The sequence below is a fragment of the Macaca thibetana genome, chromosome 12 (assembly GCF_024542745.1).
Source record: "Macaca thibetana thibetana isolate TM-01 chromosome 12, ASM2454274v1, whole genome shotgun sequence".
NCBI lineage: Eukaryota > Metazoa > Chordata > Mammalia > Primates > Cercopithecidae > Macaca > Macaca thibetana.
The window spans coordinates 75279363-75298397 of NC_065589.1; the positions used below are offsets into that span (position 1 = coordinate 75279363).

Consider the following 19035-nt stretch of genomic DNA (forward strand, 5'->3'; position numbering starts at 1 on the left):
AAATCTTAGAAAGCTCTAACATTAATCTGGATTTTTAAAAAAGGCAAATTGTAGAATCTAAGGAGCAGGTATCTTAATATGTCTTCTATTCATATCAATGGCAGGTGTGTGTGGCAAACACTTCTCTTCTCCAGATGTTTGTGTCCTGATAAACCCTTGTTTTCTTTATGGTCAAATCAGCGTCTTCAGCAGGCACTCTGCACAGAATCATTGGTTTCAGAACACGATGCCTTGTCCTATTCAAAGGAAGAGTCTCATTCGGAGAAACACTAATAATTTTGGCTAAATAGCTTACAATAATTAACTTAAAAATATTTGGCTGTGACTTTCATTTAAACATTAAAAAAGAGTTAAAGCAATATATGAATATGGTAAAAAAACTCAAATAGTATTGAGCAAAGTTAAATGAAAAGTAAAATCTCTTTTTCTTTACCCCCAATCCTAGTTCCTCTGAAAAATAAATGATGGTTGATAGTTTATTTTTCATTCTTTGAAAATAGGAAGAAAAGGAAAGAACGCAGGAATGAAGGAGAGAAATAAGGAGCAAGAAAGTTGTACACGATGGGAGTATTCTGTACATTCCTTGGCATTTTGGTATATTTGTCCTATAGTATTTCTTGGAATCTGTTCCCAATCAATGCATTTGGATCATTCTTTCAAAGTTTGTATTATGATAATTTTTGAATGTATAGAAAATTACAAAGTTTGGTACATAGCGCCCATATGCCCCATTTTGATCTAAATTATCAATGTTTTGCCCTATTTGATGATTTTATCTTTCAGTCATCTATCTAGCTTTAATTTTCTGAATAATTTCAATGTAAACTGCAGATATCATGACACTTCACTCCAAAATCCATCAGCACTTAGTGTTTAAAACTGAGAACAACATCTCATATAGCCATTTCTGTATCTAACAAAATTAATAATTATCAAATATAATAATAATTAATAATACCCAGTGACTACCAAAATGCATCCAATTATTTCCCAATTGTCATCAACTGATTTCTGTAGAACTTGTATTTCATTAATGATCACATCTTGAATTTGTATGTCAAGTTTTTAAAATCTCTCATAATCCAGAACAATGAGATCCTTCATACATTTTTTAAAGATGACATTGACTTTATGAAGAGATCAACCCTGTTTGGTTGTTTCCTCAGGATGTCGTTTAACTTGTTCCTCTACTCCCTCATCTTCTGCATAACTAACCAATATGCCTATATTTCATGCATTGCGGTAAGTGTATTTTGCATATCTAATCTCATTTAATCCTTACAACAATCCAGAGATACTAATTATACTAGTACACCTATTTTACTGATAAGAATATGGAGGTTAGAGAGGTCAATTCAATTCTCTAAGGTCAAATATTGTCTGTTCTTTCTACGTATGTCACATGTAGTTTTGTCTAGTGTCATAACATTTAGAGTTGGAAAACACTTAATTTTACATATCAAGAAAAAGATGCCCAGAAAGACCAATTGTGTGATATGGCTAGTCATGTAATTATTTAGTACATAATTTTCAAATGCAAAAGGCACTTAATGAGCTGGTGTCACCATGAAAGGTCAGCTGGCTTCTCACAGGGTGGCATTACTTTTGTAAATCTGCCAAGGTATAAAGCAGTGTTTACAAAGTGTGGCATACAAGATAATTTTTGATCCATGCACAAAAAGGTTTTATTTCTGTAGTAATTTATTCTAATGCATCTTAGGGAAATAACATAACTAGTTCACTGACCTCAGATATTAATCTTTAATCTGAGACTCAGTTTAAAAAAGGGGTGAGTTAATTTAGAGAAAAATGTTAATAAAACAATGGTTCAGAGGGTATTATTATATTTAGAGCAATAAAATTATGACAGAAGAAAATGAATCCATAGAGGACCTTATTTAGGATGAGCTCATGTTAACTTAATTCATGTATGAAAATAGAGTGTATATTTATTAATTCATGATGAGAAATAAAACAGTTATGTGCGCCGGAACTCTATGTGATGAATAAATTATCTGCCCATAGGCTGACCTCAAAATTAAAACAAGGGAAAATTATTTAAATGATTCCAAAGTTTAATAACTTCAGGCCAAATATGTCCAGGTCATCCCTGTTCAGAAAAGTTCTGGCCTTGCCAATGGGACTTTTACACCAAAGCTCCTCTGTTAAAATTTATCTATCTCTTAGACATTACAAGATGACTGATTTTCTCTTCTGGTTGATTAGGTATGCTGATATTCAATATTGTTACTGGAAAACCATATCTGAAAATCCATTTTGCCTAAGGAATCATTACATATCTCGGCTCCAATCCATCCTCTGTTGGCTATACAATGTAACTCAGAGAGGTTATTTTTATTTTCCTTATGTCCCATTTATGGTAGGCTCCAAATATTAATGGTAGATACTAGTGACCTTGACCTAGATTGCTAGACTCTGGCACATTTTCTTCTATACCATGTGCCCTATGCAAGTAACTTCCACAGAACAAATAAAATTTCCCACACTAATAAATCTGAAACCTATAAAATTCATGATATGACATACCATCTCACTCCACTGAATACATATATTTTTATTAAAATATAGCCCTTTACTGCTTATAGTTAACACAATGAAGATGGAAGCCTGACAGCTTGCTACCAAAGTCCCATAAGGTTTAGAGAATTTACCCCCAGGCCCATGCCTCCACCCTCTACTTTGTTATGTTTACCTAGTTCAGTAATATTACAGATACAAGTTAATTTGAGTGAATTCTTACAACTATTTATACTCAGACAGTGGATTTAAAAATGAGAATTATTGAATCCACTAGCTTGCTTATCTTTTATTTTTACCATTCTACAGAAATCCTGCTGGTGGCTGTGGATCAAGGTGAAATCTGGAGGCCAAGCAGGTTCATCTTCAAAGTTTGTATCTTAAAAGATTGGCCACATATCCATCTATGATTTGGGTGGAGGTCAGATATACAATCTGAGTTTTTATTGAATGGTACTACAAGCCAAGTTTCCAAATAGGAATAATGACTGTAGAAGCAAATATCTCAACTCTGTCTCCTAAAAGTTTACTCTAACAGACCTTAAATGGAATTAAAGTGAAATCATAATGTGTGCTGATACACAAAGGTCACTTCCATGTAAAGGGTTTTAGTTTATTCTCTCCAATTTACAACGGAACAACAGGCTAAAAAAGTCGTTTGGGGTCAAAAACACAATGTACACTGTTAAGAAAATGAACAGACAAGCCACAGACTGAGAGAAAGTATTTGCAAAACACATATATGACAAAGGACTTTTCACCAGAATATGTAAAGAACTCTCAAATCACAATAATAATAAAACAATAATCCAATTTTTAAAAATGGGCAACAAAGTAAAATGGACACTTCATTAAATAATTGAGGCAGGTAGAAAATAAGCACATCAAACGTTATTCAAAATTATCAGTTAGCAGAGGAATGCAAATTCAAGTCACAATGAGGTACCACCACATACCTATTAGCATGTCTCATATATTCATGTGAATACTCATAATGGGTTAAAAAGTTTGACAATAGCAAATGCTGGCAAGGATGTAGAGCAACTAGAACTTTCACATATGGCTGGTAGGAACACAAATGGGCACAGCCACATCAGAAAATTGTTTGGTAATTTAACATTTTAAAAATTTAGCATATAATTCTCATATGACCCAGTTGTTCCACTCCCAGGTATTTATCCAAAAGAAAAAAAGATATACGTTCACATAAAACCTGTACACAAATATTTATAGCAGCTTTATTCCTTATTGCAAAAATCTCGAAACATTTCAAATGTCATCAAGTAGAAAAGGGAAAAACAAATTGTGGTACATTCATACAATGGCATACTACTAGCAATAAAAAGGAAGAAACTCCAGAGACATGCAGCAACATGGATGAATCTCAAATGCATAATGCTAGAAGAAAGATGCCAGACTCAAAAAGTTATATATTATATGATTCAATTTATATGTCATTCCAGAAAAGGCAAACTGATAGAGACAGAAATCAGTTATCAGTTGATTGTCTGGAGGGGACAAAGGGGAGAGGTGGGACTAATTATAAAGGAGCATAAGAAAACTTTTCACTGTAATGGAAATATTCTACATCTTGATTGTGGTGATGCCTACACAGCTGTATAGGTCTGTTAAAATTCACAGGACAATATATTTTTAAAAGCAAACATTAGAATAAAAACTGACACACACACATACACACACATACACACACACATTATAGATTACATAAACTTGAATTATGGAGACCTGAGCCCCGGTGACCCCAAACTGTATTTAGACCAAAGTGCACTATGCTGGGCACTGGAAATAAAATGAGGAGAAAAAATACACATAGCCCTTGCCTTACTGGAGTATTCCTCTAGGCAGATATTCATGAAATCACTGTGTAAATGTGAAAACATACACTGTGATAATTGCTTTGTGTTTCAAAGAAAACTACCCAAGTGAAGGGTTTTAGGATCAAGAGACTTTGCACCCCTTTCTTCTCTCTCCCTCACCTTATTAGCATGTTAAAATGTTAAGAACCCCAAGAGTCTCTGCTGTGACTATAAAGATGCTTAACTGAATATTTACTATATGTATTTGGTTGTGAAATTTTCCTATTAGGATCTTACAGAATATTTAATACCACATGTAAACAGACATAGGAATAAATAACTATATTACATTTTTTTCAATTTTTAACTTTCCCTATTAAATTGATATTAACAGAAAAATAGCAAACAATCCAAAACAACTAAGAGGGAAAAATATATTTCCCTGTTTTGTTTTTTTTTCTGGGTCTCTGGATAAGAGAATGAATCAGGAACTAAAAAGAACTGTATGTTCTCTCCAGATCTATTTCTGATGAAATCTGCCTGTTTGGCAACATTTTCAGCCTCAAAATACATTATCCAGACATCCAAATTCTTGACATGGAATCATAAAGCAATCTTGATTTTTACTTGATAGGTTTATTGTCCTATATTGCAGGACGGGATAAATGAGTAAATACATTGATATCGTTGAGTACAAAGCTTCTTACTGTGAGATAAAGAAGATAGACATATTTAATGGAGGAAGGCAGAGAATATGTATGTAGGTTTGGATTAGAATTAGAGATTTCAGTATTATTTATAAATGTATTATTTAATTTAAAATTTAAAAAATCTTGATATGGCTAAGGTCCACTGTCACTTTAACACCAAAAAATAAATATGGTACTTACTTAAATAGTTTTTATTCTGCTCATGACCAACTTCATGTTTCTTTTCAAATCACCTTCTCTTTTTCCTTTTCCTAACCCCTTTGCTGTACTTTCAGTTGAGCTGAAAATTGTTCCCTTCAAAGTGAAATTGTTTTGGAGTTTTCAGCAGACATTGCTGTGGCTTAGGTTATAGTCTAGGTGAGTCTAGTCGTTGATTCTTCTGTCATCTAGGATGGTTTTTAATTTATATGAATTAGCTTCAAGTAGAAAGCAGACATTACAAGTATCTCTACACACATTACTACAGCCTCATTTTAATGTGCCACACCCAAATATAATTCTGCAGTCAATGGACAATCATTACATAAATTAAAAGGGGGCGGGGAAGGAAACAAATGCCAGTTTCCAAAGATCAAAAAGAAGAAAATTAATTACAAGTAAATTGCAGAGAAACTATAGTTTGCAATGAATCATGCCATACAGTTAATTATAACATGAGTCTAAAGCTCTCCTTTGACATGGAAAATAAATAATCGGGTATTAGTGGATTTTCCCTTCTGAATGTGAAAATAAATATCAGGGTGTGGGTTGATTTGGCTTAGTGTTTTATATCCAATTTCTTCTTCTGACAGTTGGCCTTTTCAAAATTTTTATTTACATTAATCAAATAATCATAGGAACACATACCTGTTTCGTGTTGCTCCATTAAATACTGCTTGGTCAAGAAAAATTTTTTAGCCCATTACATAATATTTAAAAGCACTCCAAATAAAGGAATGACAAAGCTGTTATAAAAGTATTGAACTGGTGAAGGTCAGAATGATTGTTGCCAGGTTAGTACTTCCTCAAAGGTTAGCCATCCATTTTTATTTCTATGGCATTTTGTGGCATTTGGAGTTGCAGACTGGTCTATATTTTTTAAAAAATCAAAAAGCACATGACTTGGATTTTAAATTGTTTGAAAGAAAAAGAGGGAAGGGTTTATACTTTTCCAATTTACCTGCACTTTAGTCTGCAGAACTCCAATTTTTTCCCCTGAAGTTCAAGGCACCTCCATGACAAGTTATTTGTAGAAAATAAAAAAAATCTATATTTCTCATGATGCATGCCTGAGATTTATTCTCCAATTAGGCCTAGCCCTCTATTCTTTATGGAATGAAATTTGGCCCAAGGGAATGGTAACTACTTTAGGCTGATAGAAAATCACTAGCCAGTTGATCAGTTAGGATTGACCAATCTTAATACAGCTATTCAGTAATTTTTTACATAAAGTAGGTAATTATAGGTTATTTCCTAGTTATAAATACTGGATGCTCTTCATGAACATTCTTCATATGGTTTGTTGCAAATAACATTCTAAAGCAGAAAGAACTTTGCAAAAAGAACAAATAAACTACAAGAAAATAATGCCTCCAAATCCCCCCTTTCAGCATGGCAAACCAAAGAGCGAATCCCACCTATTTAAATCTGTACTTGAAAAGTGATTGGTAGTCATAAAATATAGTGGATATAAATTTAAATTTGGGAGTTAGACTGTAGTAAAATTCTAGCTCCAGTTAACTAGTTGTTTGACCTTGGGCAAGGTACTTAAACTCAGCTTTGTCACAAATAAAACGTTCATGTCTATGTTACAAAGTTGCTTTGAACGTTAGCTAAAATATGTAAAACGCTTAGCACATATGTAAAATGCTTAGCACAGTGCTGGCATATAAAATATGTGAACTGTTTCACTTTACTGAAGTTCCTATGAGTTTCATTTTAACTGAAGTTCCTATGAGTGTTTAGTTAAAATTTCCTTTCCTGTTCTTCACCACGCTGTCCTAAGTTACTTTGGAAAACTGTAAGGATGCCTATTAAAGAAAGCTGAAGGTCAGTTCTTGCTTATGAGGGATTTCAATCTTCAGGGGTCAAAGATTAGAATTTCATCAACATGTCTTTCCAGAAAATCTGAGAGAAAGAACTTGGTGGTGAAAATGCATCTGAACTTGCTTACCTGTCAACTCTATTTCCCATTATTTTAACATTTTTAACATCTTAGTTTAAGGCCTGTTTCTGGAAAACACTCTGGCCATTGCAGATTCTATTATTTTGTTCGGAATATTCTTAGCCCATTGGATCTTGACTTGTCTAAATTATATGCACCCTTCAAAACTGAGATCAGATCAGATGATTTCTCTCCTTTAAGACTTTCCAATACCCCAGAAAAGTATCCATTTTTACTTCACTGGTGTTCTGGTAGCAGTTAATACCATGACTAAAACACTGCCATGTGTTATAGTTACTTGTCTGCATTTTTATCCTGCCTAAAATGTTGAGTTCATATATTAAATACATCCCTTAAGTCCAGTGAAAACATCTTGCTACACAATATTCACAGTTGGCATTCAATTGAATTTATGTTCAATTAGTCAGAAATGACTATGTATTTTTCTTTGTTAATTATTATACTTTAAGTTCTGGGATACATGCGCAGAATGTGCAGGTTTGTTACATAGGTATACACGTGCCATGGTGGTTTGCTGCACCCATCAACCGGTCATCTACATTAGGTATTTCTCCTAATGCTACCCCTCCCCTTGCCCCCCACCAAGCCCTGGTGTGTCATGTTTCCCTCCCTGTGTCCATGTGTTCTCACTGTTCAACTCCCACTTATGGGTGAGAACATGCGGTGTTTGGTTTTCTGTTTTTGTGTTTGCTAAGAATGATGGTTTCCAGCTTCATCCATGTCCCTGCAAAGGACATAAACTCATCCATTTTTAGGACTGCATAGTATTCTATGGTATATATGTGCCACATTTTCTTTATCCAGTCTATCATTGATGGGCATTTGGGTTGGTTCTAAGTGTGTGCCTCAAATAAACATATGTGTGCATGTGTCTTTATAGTAGAATTATTTATAATCCTTTGGGTATATACCCAGTAATGGGACTGCTGGATCAAATGGTATTTCTGGTTCTATATCCTTGAGGAATAGCTACACTCTTCCACAATGGTTGAACTAATTTACAACTCCTGCCAACAGTGTAAAAGTGTTCCTATTTCTCCACATCCTCTCCAGCAACTGTTGTTTCCTGACTTTTTAATGATCGCCATTCTTACTGGCATGAGACGGTATCTCATTGTGGTTTTGATATGACTGTGTTTTCAAAGCAAATACCTTTTTTTTTTTCTAGCGGAAAGAATGTTAACTATATATAACAATATGTTTGAGGAGAATCAAAAGATTTTATAATCTTGACTGTTTCATCTTGAGTCCATGATTACAATTCACAGTCTATAGTCATTTTGGTAACTAATAAAATGGGTGATGCATTATCTCATTTTGTGTCAGATTAATACTGACTGCCCTAGGTTTTACCAATGACTAGATACCTTAGAATGTCATCAGGATACCTTTGCTTAAAATAATGCTTTTGCATATTTTAATGTTGAATATTAAAATATTATCATAGAAATAATTTTTTAGTTCATCGAAGCTGAGGTACCATCAATTGTAAGATGCATTTCCTTTTTAGAGATATTAAAATGTACAAATATGTGTATCTTACAAATGATGAAGTATGAAATAATAAACTTCTTAATGGTGGTTCATATTAAGATGCTTATGATTCCAAGTTACAGAAGACTCAACCCAAAATATCTTAAATGCTAAAAACAATAAGCTGCAGATACAATTTCCTCTGTAGGTTGGTTAATTCGGGCATTAGAAGGTGGCAACATATACTTCGATTTTTAATATATTTCCTCAGGGCATGGCCTTTTATCCTCATGCTTAAACTGCTATAGCTGCAAGATGGCTTAGACATCTCCTGGCACTGCTGGCTCACTGAACTCCACATTCAGAGATGTATTTTTTTCCACATGTCTCTTTTCATCTGGAAAATCTTTCTCAGAAGTTATCACAACAGACTCAAGGTTCTCTGGCCAGAGTTGGATCACATGGCTTTCCCCAAGTCAATCCCTAGCAGAGGGGATGAAATGATCATCACTGGCTAAAGTGGTTCAATTTCCAAACTTCCGGGGCTGTTGATACAATTGTCTTTCCCAAGAACATGGACATGTGGAGGAGATTATGTGAACAATACTGAACTACTGCTAAGAAGAAAAGGGTAACAATTTGAGCAGGTAATGAATGTGTATGATAGAATATGTTTATGTATGTCTCTGCTGATGTATATACTTCTGTATTAGTCTGTTCTCATGCTGCTAATAAAGACAGACCTAAGACCGGGTCATTTATAAAGGAAAGCGGTTGAATTGACTCTCAGTTCTGCATGGCTGGGAAGGCTTCAGGAAACATACAATCATGGTGGAAGGGGAAGCAAACACATCCTTCTTCACAAGGTAGCAGCAGTTAGAAGTGCCAAGCAAAGGGAGAAGAGTACCTTATAAAACCATCAGATCTTGTGAGAACTCACTGACTATCATGAGAACAGCAGCATGGGGGTAACCACCCCTATGATTCAATTACTTCCTACTGGGTCCCTCCCATGAACATGTGGGGATTATGGGAACTACAATTCAAGATGAGATTTGAGTGGGGACACAGCCGAACCATATCAACTTCTAAAGAAAGTTCTTGGCTAAAGTAATATGTTTTGCCTCAATTGCTTAATCTTTATAACAGAAAGCTCTTGGAGTTCCTTTGAAGTGAAAAGAAGTCTTATAATTAGTGGCAGAAAGGTTCATCAATGACTAATTTCTTCTTAAAAATCCCTCTGATAAAGTAATAACATTTTAATTAAATTGATTGAAAATAACTCATTGGCCAGGCAAGGTGGCTCACGTCTGTAATTCCAGCACTTTGGGGGTCTGAGGTGGAAGGATCACTAGAATTCAGGAGTCTGAGACCAGCCTGGGCAACATATGGAGACCCTGTCTCTACAAATAAATATATAAGCCAGATGTGGTGGTGAGTGCCTGTAGTTCTAGCTCCTCAAGAGGCTGAGGTGGGAGCATTGCTTGAGCCCAAGAGGTCAAAGCTGCAGTGAGCCATAATTATACCACTGCACTCCAGCCTGGGTGACAACATGAGACCCTGCATCAAAAAAAAAAAAAAAAAAAGAACTGAAAAATATAAAAGATGGGAACTTCATAAATATCCCAATTGTAGCTAGCATTAAGTATTTTAATACACTAAACTCTCTACTATGAAAATGAAAGAAAGTATCCTTCAGCTTGATGGTGGTGGGAGGGGAACATCTTTTTGAGGCTCTCTGGATGATGATAAGGTTAATAAATTTGCATTTATAGGCTGATCAGTATTAATATTACAAGTTGGTGAATAAGACATTTTCTGACAGATAATGATTTAACAGCCATTGAAAGCCTATTAAATATATGTCAAAAGAATAAATGAATTAAGCCCACATCTAACTAAAAGTTTTGAAAACATGGCACTAAATGGTCCATAAAAAGGACATTTGTTTACAGTATGAGAGCTGAAGCAGGAAGACAGGGCATTACCTTGTTAGGTCTCTGCTGGGAATGTGTGCATTGATTGGGTGGCTCAAATTTTTCACTGCTCTGTGACTATGAAAGTGCCACAAGTTGTGGGCATATTTTGGGGTTACAAATAAATCTTAGTAAGTAGGTGAATTTGCAAATATAAAATTTGCAAATTTAAAATTACAAATATAAAATTTGCAAATACTGAGAATTGACTGTACTTTCAATCCTATGATGCCTCTGCTTAAAATCACTAATGATTTTGTATTTTGCTAAGAAAAAAATACAATCCCAAATTCTTCAGACAGCCTACGAAGATCTGTATAACTTGACTCCAGCCCCCTCCCTCTGCCTGTTCTCTAGTTACTTTCTCTTGTATACTATGGATTAGCCACATGGGCTATTTATCAATTCTAGTTACCTTCTCATTGTATTTATGGGTTAGCCATGAGCTATTTAGCAATTCTATGGACATCCCAAGTTTTCCCTGCCTGCAGTCTCTCAGATACTTTTTTACATTTTTACTTACACACTGCAATGCCCTTCTCCTCTTTCTCTCCTACACACATGTAACAAATACTGCACGCACACTCCTCACATCGTTGGTTCCTCCTTGTCCATCAGATCTCAGCTAACATATTATACTCTTTGCAGACATGATTTTCCTAACGATTCACTTTAAAGTTGATCCCTCCTGTTAATATCCTTCATAAGATCCTCTTTGAGCTTTTTAAATAGCTTAATGTGATTAATAGTTAGGTATTTGTTTGTTTAATGTTTATCATCCTTACTAAACTGTAAGTTCTGTGAAAATGGTTCCTTTTTGATTACCAGTGCATACCTAGTCCTAACATCATATCTGGCCACTGCAGTGCCTTAATAAATATTAGCTGACTGACTAAATGAATTAATAGTGCTTTTAAAATTTAATTAGTTTTCACTACACAGAAATCTCACACTTGACAACTGGAAGCTGGACAAAACTTACTTATGTGAGACTTAAACCATCTGTATTGGGACCTTTGCATATAAACATGTGTGACAGAATTGTCATAAAATATCTGAAAGATGCCAGTGTATCAAAATCATGAAACCAGTTAATATTATTTCTTAATTTGGTTTGTTAGCCTTCATGCTTTATTTTCTTTCTGCACAATGTTCTCTCTCTCTCTCTCTCTCTATATATATATATATATGTTTAAGTCTTTAAAAATATATTCAGATACAGAAGTGTTCTCTCAAAAAGTAGCTATTGGCCGGGCGCGGTGGCTCAAGCCTGTAATCCCAGCACTTTGGGAGGCCGAGATGGGCGATCACGAGGTCAGGAGATCGAGACCATCCTGGCTAACACGGTGAAACCCCGTCTCTACTAAAAAATACAAAAATACTAGCTGGGCGAGGTGGCGGGCGCCTGTAGTCCCAGCTACTGTGGAGGCTGAGGGGGGAGAATGGCGTGAACCCGGGGGGCGAAGCTTGCAGTGAGCTGAGATCCGGTCACTGCACTCCAGCCCAGGCGACAGAGCGAGACTCCGTCTCAAAAAAAAAAAAAAAATAGTAGCTATTATGGTCAGGCACTCCACTGGATGTCAAATGAATGAAATAGACCTAGTCCCTGTTCCCATGCAGTTTAATTCTAGTATGTTGGGGGATAGGCAACAAATGATTATATAAATTTATATATACAGACTATAACAGACTATCAATGATTATACACACATATATAACTGCAAATTATGATATGTGCTAGAGAGTAAAGTAAAAGTGCTAAGAGGGTATTCAATGCGGAGAGGACCGGGGAGCCAAAAATATTTCTGAATTGGAGTTGTACTTGTGAGAGCCATCAATAGTATAACCTATAGAATAAAACAAAAATCTAGAAATGCATACTGATAAAATAAATGAGAGAGAAAGGAAAGATTTTTTTTAACAGAAGAATGCCAACTAATAAATGTATTGGGAATAATGGAATTAGAAAATCATTTGACAACTACCATAGTAATAATTGTTTCAGGCAAAAGTAGTACGTAGGGTAGGTGAGAAACATTACATTTACAAAGTCTCAAAGTATTTTCCAGAACATCTTTACTAATTAGAAAGAAAAAAAAGGTAACATTAGAGTCCATGAAGCTAGCAAAAAATCTTAATCAAATGATCAATGTTAACATCATCAGGAAAGGAAAAAGATATAATTTTCTTCTTGATGTACTGAGAAGGATACAACTCCATTTCTCTGAAATATCCATCAAAATATTAACTTGAATCTAATCATAAGTAACAGACTAACTCTGAGAGACATTCTATTAATACAAAATAAATGAACTGTATTCTTCAAAAACAACAAAAGTCTAAGAAATTGCTGTGGGTACAGGAGGTTAAAAAGACATGAAACCAAATGTAATATATGATACTGAATTGACCTAGACTAGAACATTTTTTTGTTATGAAGAACATTAGTCGTATAATTAATGAAATTTGACTAAGATTTGTAGATTAGATAGTAGTAATGTTGCACTGTTACCTTTCTTATTTTGACTATGGTTTTGTGGTTATATAAGAAAATGTCTCTGTTTTTGGAAATACATGTAGAGGTATCCTGGAATAAAGGCATGTCATATCTGTACTCTCAGAAGGGTCAGAAAAATTGATATATACACGTATCTAATATAGCAAACATGCTAAAATGTCAGTAGTTGAGTACTATGGATGAAATGTACATGGGAATTCTTTGTCCTGTCTTTGCAATCTTCCTGTAAATCTGAATTTAATAAAAAGCTTAACAAATATTCTCCGGTCCAATATGTTTCTCAGAAATTTTGTATTAGAAGAAATTATTGAAGCATTAGCCGTTAAGAATCCAAAACTGAGTTAATATCTCAAGTAAGGAAGTGAAATAAAGGTTCAAGGAAGAGATTTTCATAGAGAGACAGGTAACAAGAAGGAAAATCTAAAGCATTTTCTACCTTTGCTTCTGTTTGTTTTTGTTGGTTTGTTTTCTGCCATGGTAAAATATGAAGGTTTCCACTCAGATTTACACAAGAACTAAAGTAAGAGAAAGCCAGGAAGTGGTAAATAAAAACTTTTAATCCAACAGCAAAAGATCTGACAAAACAATAAATGAAGAGAAGCCCATTATAACATTCCTTTTAATTATCTAGATTCAAATATGCTAGAGGCAAAACCATGGGAGGCACTGCATTGAAGAGGAAATCAGGAAGTTGGGCCCAGCTCTTTAATTATAGCCAAGTGGTGTGGAGTAGATTAGAACCTTGATGCCCCCCACTTTCCTCATTAATTAATTAAGTGAATTAGGCTGGGTGATTATTAAGGATTTAAAACTTTCCTTATGGTTCTAAATTTCTATGATCCTGTACCTCCCAAATTAGAACTGATAAAAGAATGTAGTTAACTAGAAATGTGGGCTAGCCTATTTCTCCAATAAAAGTTTTACAAAGGTTTTTTGTTTTGTTTTACTATATTAACAAGAAAATTCAGTTTCTATGGCAGATACTGCTTGTGGCCTACCTAACACCCCTTTTCACTTCTAATAGAACCCTAATTCTGTATAGGTGGGAGTGGAATAATGGGCTATTCCTTAATCACAATGAAGGTGAATCCTCTCCCAGCTCCAGGAGGTGACTCATAATTGTTCTAAGCAAATTAGGTCTCTTTGCCATTGATAGGTTTAAGAGTGAATATGTGAGTTTTGCCTATAATAAGCCAAAGTTTGCTGAGATGAAACAATTATGAAACATGTTCTTTTCAGGTAAAAAGATGGAAACTCACAAGAAGAAAGCATTTCTCCTTAACCCTTCCATTATTTTTTCTGCTTTTAATGTGGATGATGAATATGATCGTTACAGCTTAGGCAGCTATCTTATGACCATGATGCTTTAAGTTTAAAAGAGAAAAGCCAACATACGGAGGGTGGGACACAGGAAAACAAAAAATTCCTGGGTGCTTAATGCTAGCATATAGCCACTAGATCAAGCTTGAAACTGCCTACTTCCAAAAGTCAAGTTACTTGATGTAATAAAATACTTTTATTTTATAATAGACCATTGTTTGGTTATTATATTTCTTTCAGCCAAAAGTATTCCTAACTGACATGATTGTCTGCTTCAAAGCTTTAAGTAATACATAATCTTTTCAGATAGAGGAGATTTGAATCAATTCAAAGTACTATCAAGAAAAATGTAGCTGTATTTTCTTCTGATTTTATAAGAATTACACCCTAATTTCAAATACCCCAGAAGATACAAGAAAGTTTACAGGGAAAAATAAAGATTCCTGTCAACCAGAATTACCATTAACATTTCAGTATATATTCTTGTTATTTTTTTATTTATTTTTTTGAGACAGGGTCTTGCTCTGTCACCCAGACTGTAGTGTAAAGGCGTGATCTCGGCTCACTGTAACCTCTGTCTCCTGGGTTCAAGCGATACTCAGCCTCCTGAGTAGCTGGGATTACAGACATGTACCACCATACTGAGCTAGTTTTTGTGTTTTTAATAGAGATGGGGTTTCACCATGCTGGCCAGGCTGGTTTCAAACTCCTGACCTCAAGAGATCCATCCACCTCGGCCTCCAAAAGTGCTGGGATTACAGGTGTGAGCCACTGCACCTGGCATACATTTTATTATATATTCTTCCTACAGAGACACAGATGTGCACGCTTTTGTGTGCACGCGTGCGCGTGCTCACACACACACACACACACACACACACACACACACACACACCCTTGCTTAATAGTTTCCCCAGGGCAGTAATTACTGGGTCAAAGTATGGGTGATTTAAATTATTTTTATACAGTTTGCAAAATTGCCCTCTAGAGATGTACTTATCTATCAACATAAGAGTTCCTATTACCACGCTCTTCAGGAAATTTATTAAACATTTGAATCATTACTGCTCTGAAATATTAGATATTCAATCTCCTTTTATTTTTCAGTATTTGATAACCATTACTGTTTAACATTTTCTAAGGATTTATAAACTAAAGTATTCCCTCCTTCTTTCTTTGTAAAGTGCTTTTTGTTTTGTTCTGTTATTCTACTGAATGCTTATCTTGAGCTTCCTGACCATGAATAACTCATAAATGTTGAGTGGCATATGTCAGAATGCGCATAGCACAGTCTCAACAGCCAATCTACCTGTGTGCTGGGTTCAAATTCTGGCTTCACCACTTAGAACTGTCTAACTTTGGGCAACTAAAAACCTTTCCACACCTCAGTTTCATTGCTTGTAGAATGAGGATAATAAAGTACCGACCACATGGAGCTCATGGGAGGATTAAGTGAGTTACCACATGAAAGCACTTAGAATACTGCATGACACGTGCTAAACACTACATAAGACCTGGTTATTATTATTATTACTCTTATTAGAGATATTAGTATTGTGTCCTAAATCTTAACATTTATTGTTTGCTTTTCACATTTTTATTTTTATTGTTTCATTGACAAAAATTGTATATATTTATGGTATGCAACATGTTTCGATATATGTATACATTGTGGAATGGCAAAATAGAATTGACAAATTCATTACTTCGTATACTTATTTTTAGTAGTGAGACCATTTAAAATCTACTTTTCTAGTGATTTTTAAGCATACAATACATTATTATTAACTGTCATCACCATGCACAATAGACCTTCTAAACTTATTTCTTCTAACTTAAATTTTGTATCCTTTGGCCAATATACTAATATCTCCCCAATTCCTACTCTCCTCACCCTCCACCAGGCCCCAATCCCTTGGTAACCATCATTCTACCCTTTGTTTCTATGAATACGATTTTTTCAGGTTCTACATATAAGCGAGATCATACAGTATTTGTCTTTCTAAGTCTAGCTTGTTTTACTTAATGTAACATCTTCCAGGCTCATCCATGTTGTGGCAAATGACAAGATTTCCTTTCTTTTTAAAGGATGAATAATATTCTATTGTGCATATATACTACAATTTCTTCATCCATTCATACATTGTTTTTTAAATTTTTAAAAAGTGTCATGTAGCTCAAAGTTTTACATTTTCATGTGGTTAATCCAAGGTTATTTTCACTTGTTACTTCTTGCTTTGGTAATATGCTTAGGCAGTCCATTTTCAAAACATTATTTATTTTTAAACTTCTATGTTTTATTTTAAGATTTATATGTTCTTATTTTTAACATTCAAATCAACCTGAAACTTCTTTTATTTAAGAGTAACCTATGGGTAAATCTATCTATCTATCTATCTATCTATCTATCTATCTATCTATCTATCTACCATCTACCTATCCATCCATCTATTTATCTATTTTTGGACAATTGTCTCTATTTGATTTACCGAATATTTTAGCCTTTTGTAATGTATTTGAAATGTTTATCACATTTTGCATTTGCATTATAATTATAAATCCAATTTGCATTTAAATTTTAGTCAGCTTCTGGATGTTGCACTATGTCCCACTGACATACAAATTTCTGAAATATACATTTGTTCCATACTGTTTGAAATATAAGAACTCTAGAATACATTTTAACAAGCCTACTTGCATTCATCTTATATTCAAAATGGCTGTTTTTAGCTGTTGTTGGTTGGATGAATTTAAGAATCATTTTTTCTAAGAATTTTACATTTCCTCACAATTCCACTAAGATGTTCATAGAGATTTCCTTACAAATGGATTCAGAGATAATTGAAAACTCTCAATTAGACTTTCCATTCAGTTTTGTTTTTTAATGTCTGTCCTCATAATTTTGTAGATTTCTTTCACAGATGTGTTGTCTCTTTTAAGTATATTCCTAGGTTTTTCATATGTGAAGTTATTTTAAATGGAATGGCTTTTTTTTTTTTTTCATTTTCTTTGCTATTGATTGTGAATGACATATACTGTGGTGTGGGACACTGAATTTTTGTGTAATCAAGCAAAATCTATTTACTAAATTTTTAAAATAAGGCATTTATTTGCTGATTTACTTAGGTTTTCCTTAGCAGTCATACATATTATGTACAAATTATAGTAATTTTGTTAATTTTTCTCTTTTTTCCCAATATGCATACATTTATTTAGTGTTATTGTTTTATTACATTTGCTAGAACATCTAGAAAAATATTGAATGAGAGTAGTGTTCATGGAAGCTTGGTCTCATCATAGCTTTTAATAAACATGGCATTAATATTTTCTTGTTTCTTGATTTCTGGTAGATTATAATGTCAAGGGAAAAAAACCTTCAGTCTTAGTTGACTGAAACATGTATTGGAAGTGGGTGCTTGACTTTTTAAATAATTTAAAACATTCTTCATATTTAAATATGTTTATATTCTTGGGATAAACCACATATTTTGGAAGTTCTATTATATACAATAAATATTTCAGAAAATAAAATATAGAGAAAGTATAGAGAAGTTTTGTGCTATCTTAACCTATTTTTACTCTGGCTTCTAAGAGATAAAGCACGGAAATCTGGGCTTTCTTCCCAACATCCTCAGAGGAAAAGTGCTTAAGTATATTTTTTAAGCATTTTTTTCTTATGGAAGTAACACACATCTATTAATTTAAAAATTGGAAATATAAACAAGACTAAAGAAAAACAAAAACTCATGTTATAAATAGGAGACAATGAGGAGTCGATACCCGGTATTAGGTTTTCGTATGTTTTGTTTCCTCTTTCTACTATATTACATAAAATATTTGAAGAATATAATTATATTTTTATCCTGATTGTTTACTTAACAATACACACCATAAATAGCTTTCAATGTCATAAAATGTTCAACTACAATTTCATGGCCTAGCCTCCTATTATACTATATGAATGTACCATATTTTATTTGATCATTTATCTATTATTAGGCATTTCTGTAGTATATACATTTCCTATATTATTAAAAAATTCTGTGATAAACAACTTCATTAACATTAAAACTTTTTTCAATTATTTACGTAGGATAAAAATCTTAGAGGCTGAACTGCAACACTGAGCATGTGAACATTTCTAAGACTTCGTAGAGTGTTCTAACTGTAGCTCCCTTTTTCTGCTTTCTCAGGAACATAAGGCTCTGATTCTTTTCTGTCTCTCTCTACCTGTCCCCCATTGCTTCTCTTTTGGGGAAAATGCTAGATGCTCAATTGTATAGGATACATTGAACAAAATACTACATTTATTTTTGACGCACAATATGGACTTCTAATAACACAACTTAGCAATAGCAATCAATTTTGACAAACTCTTCATCAGGACAAACAATTATTTCAATCTTGCTTTCTCAATAAGATGAACCAAAATAGAAGCTGTTGTAGAAAATGCAGGAAGGTTTAGAATTGCTCAAGCTAGTAAATCTTCACAATTTCTCCCATGATCTATGTTTAGATT

General features: G+C 34.0%; 1 protein-coding gene across 3 annotated transcripts in view; it reads right to left on the reverse strand.

The window, feature by feature from the left end:
* B3GALT1 (beta-1,3-galactosyltransferase 1) overlaps positions 1-19035 on the reverse strand; it is a 562550-nt gene that overhangs the window by 225719 nt on the left and 317796 nt on the right. The window lies entirely within an intron of this gene.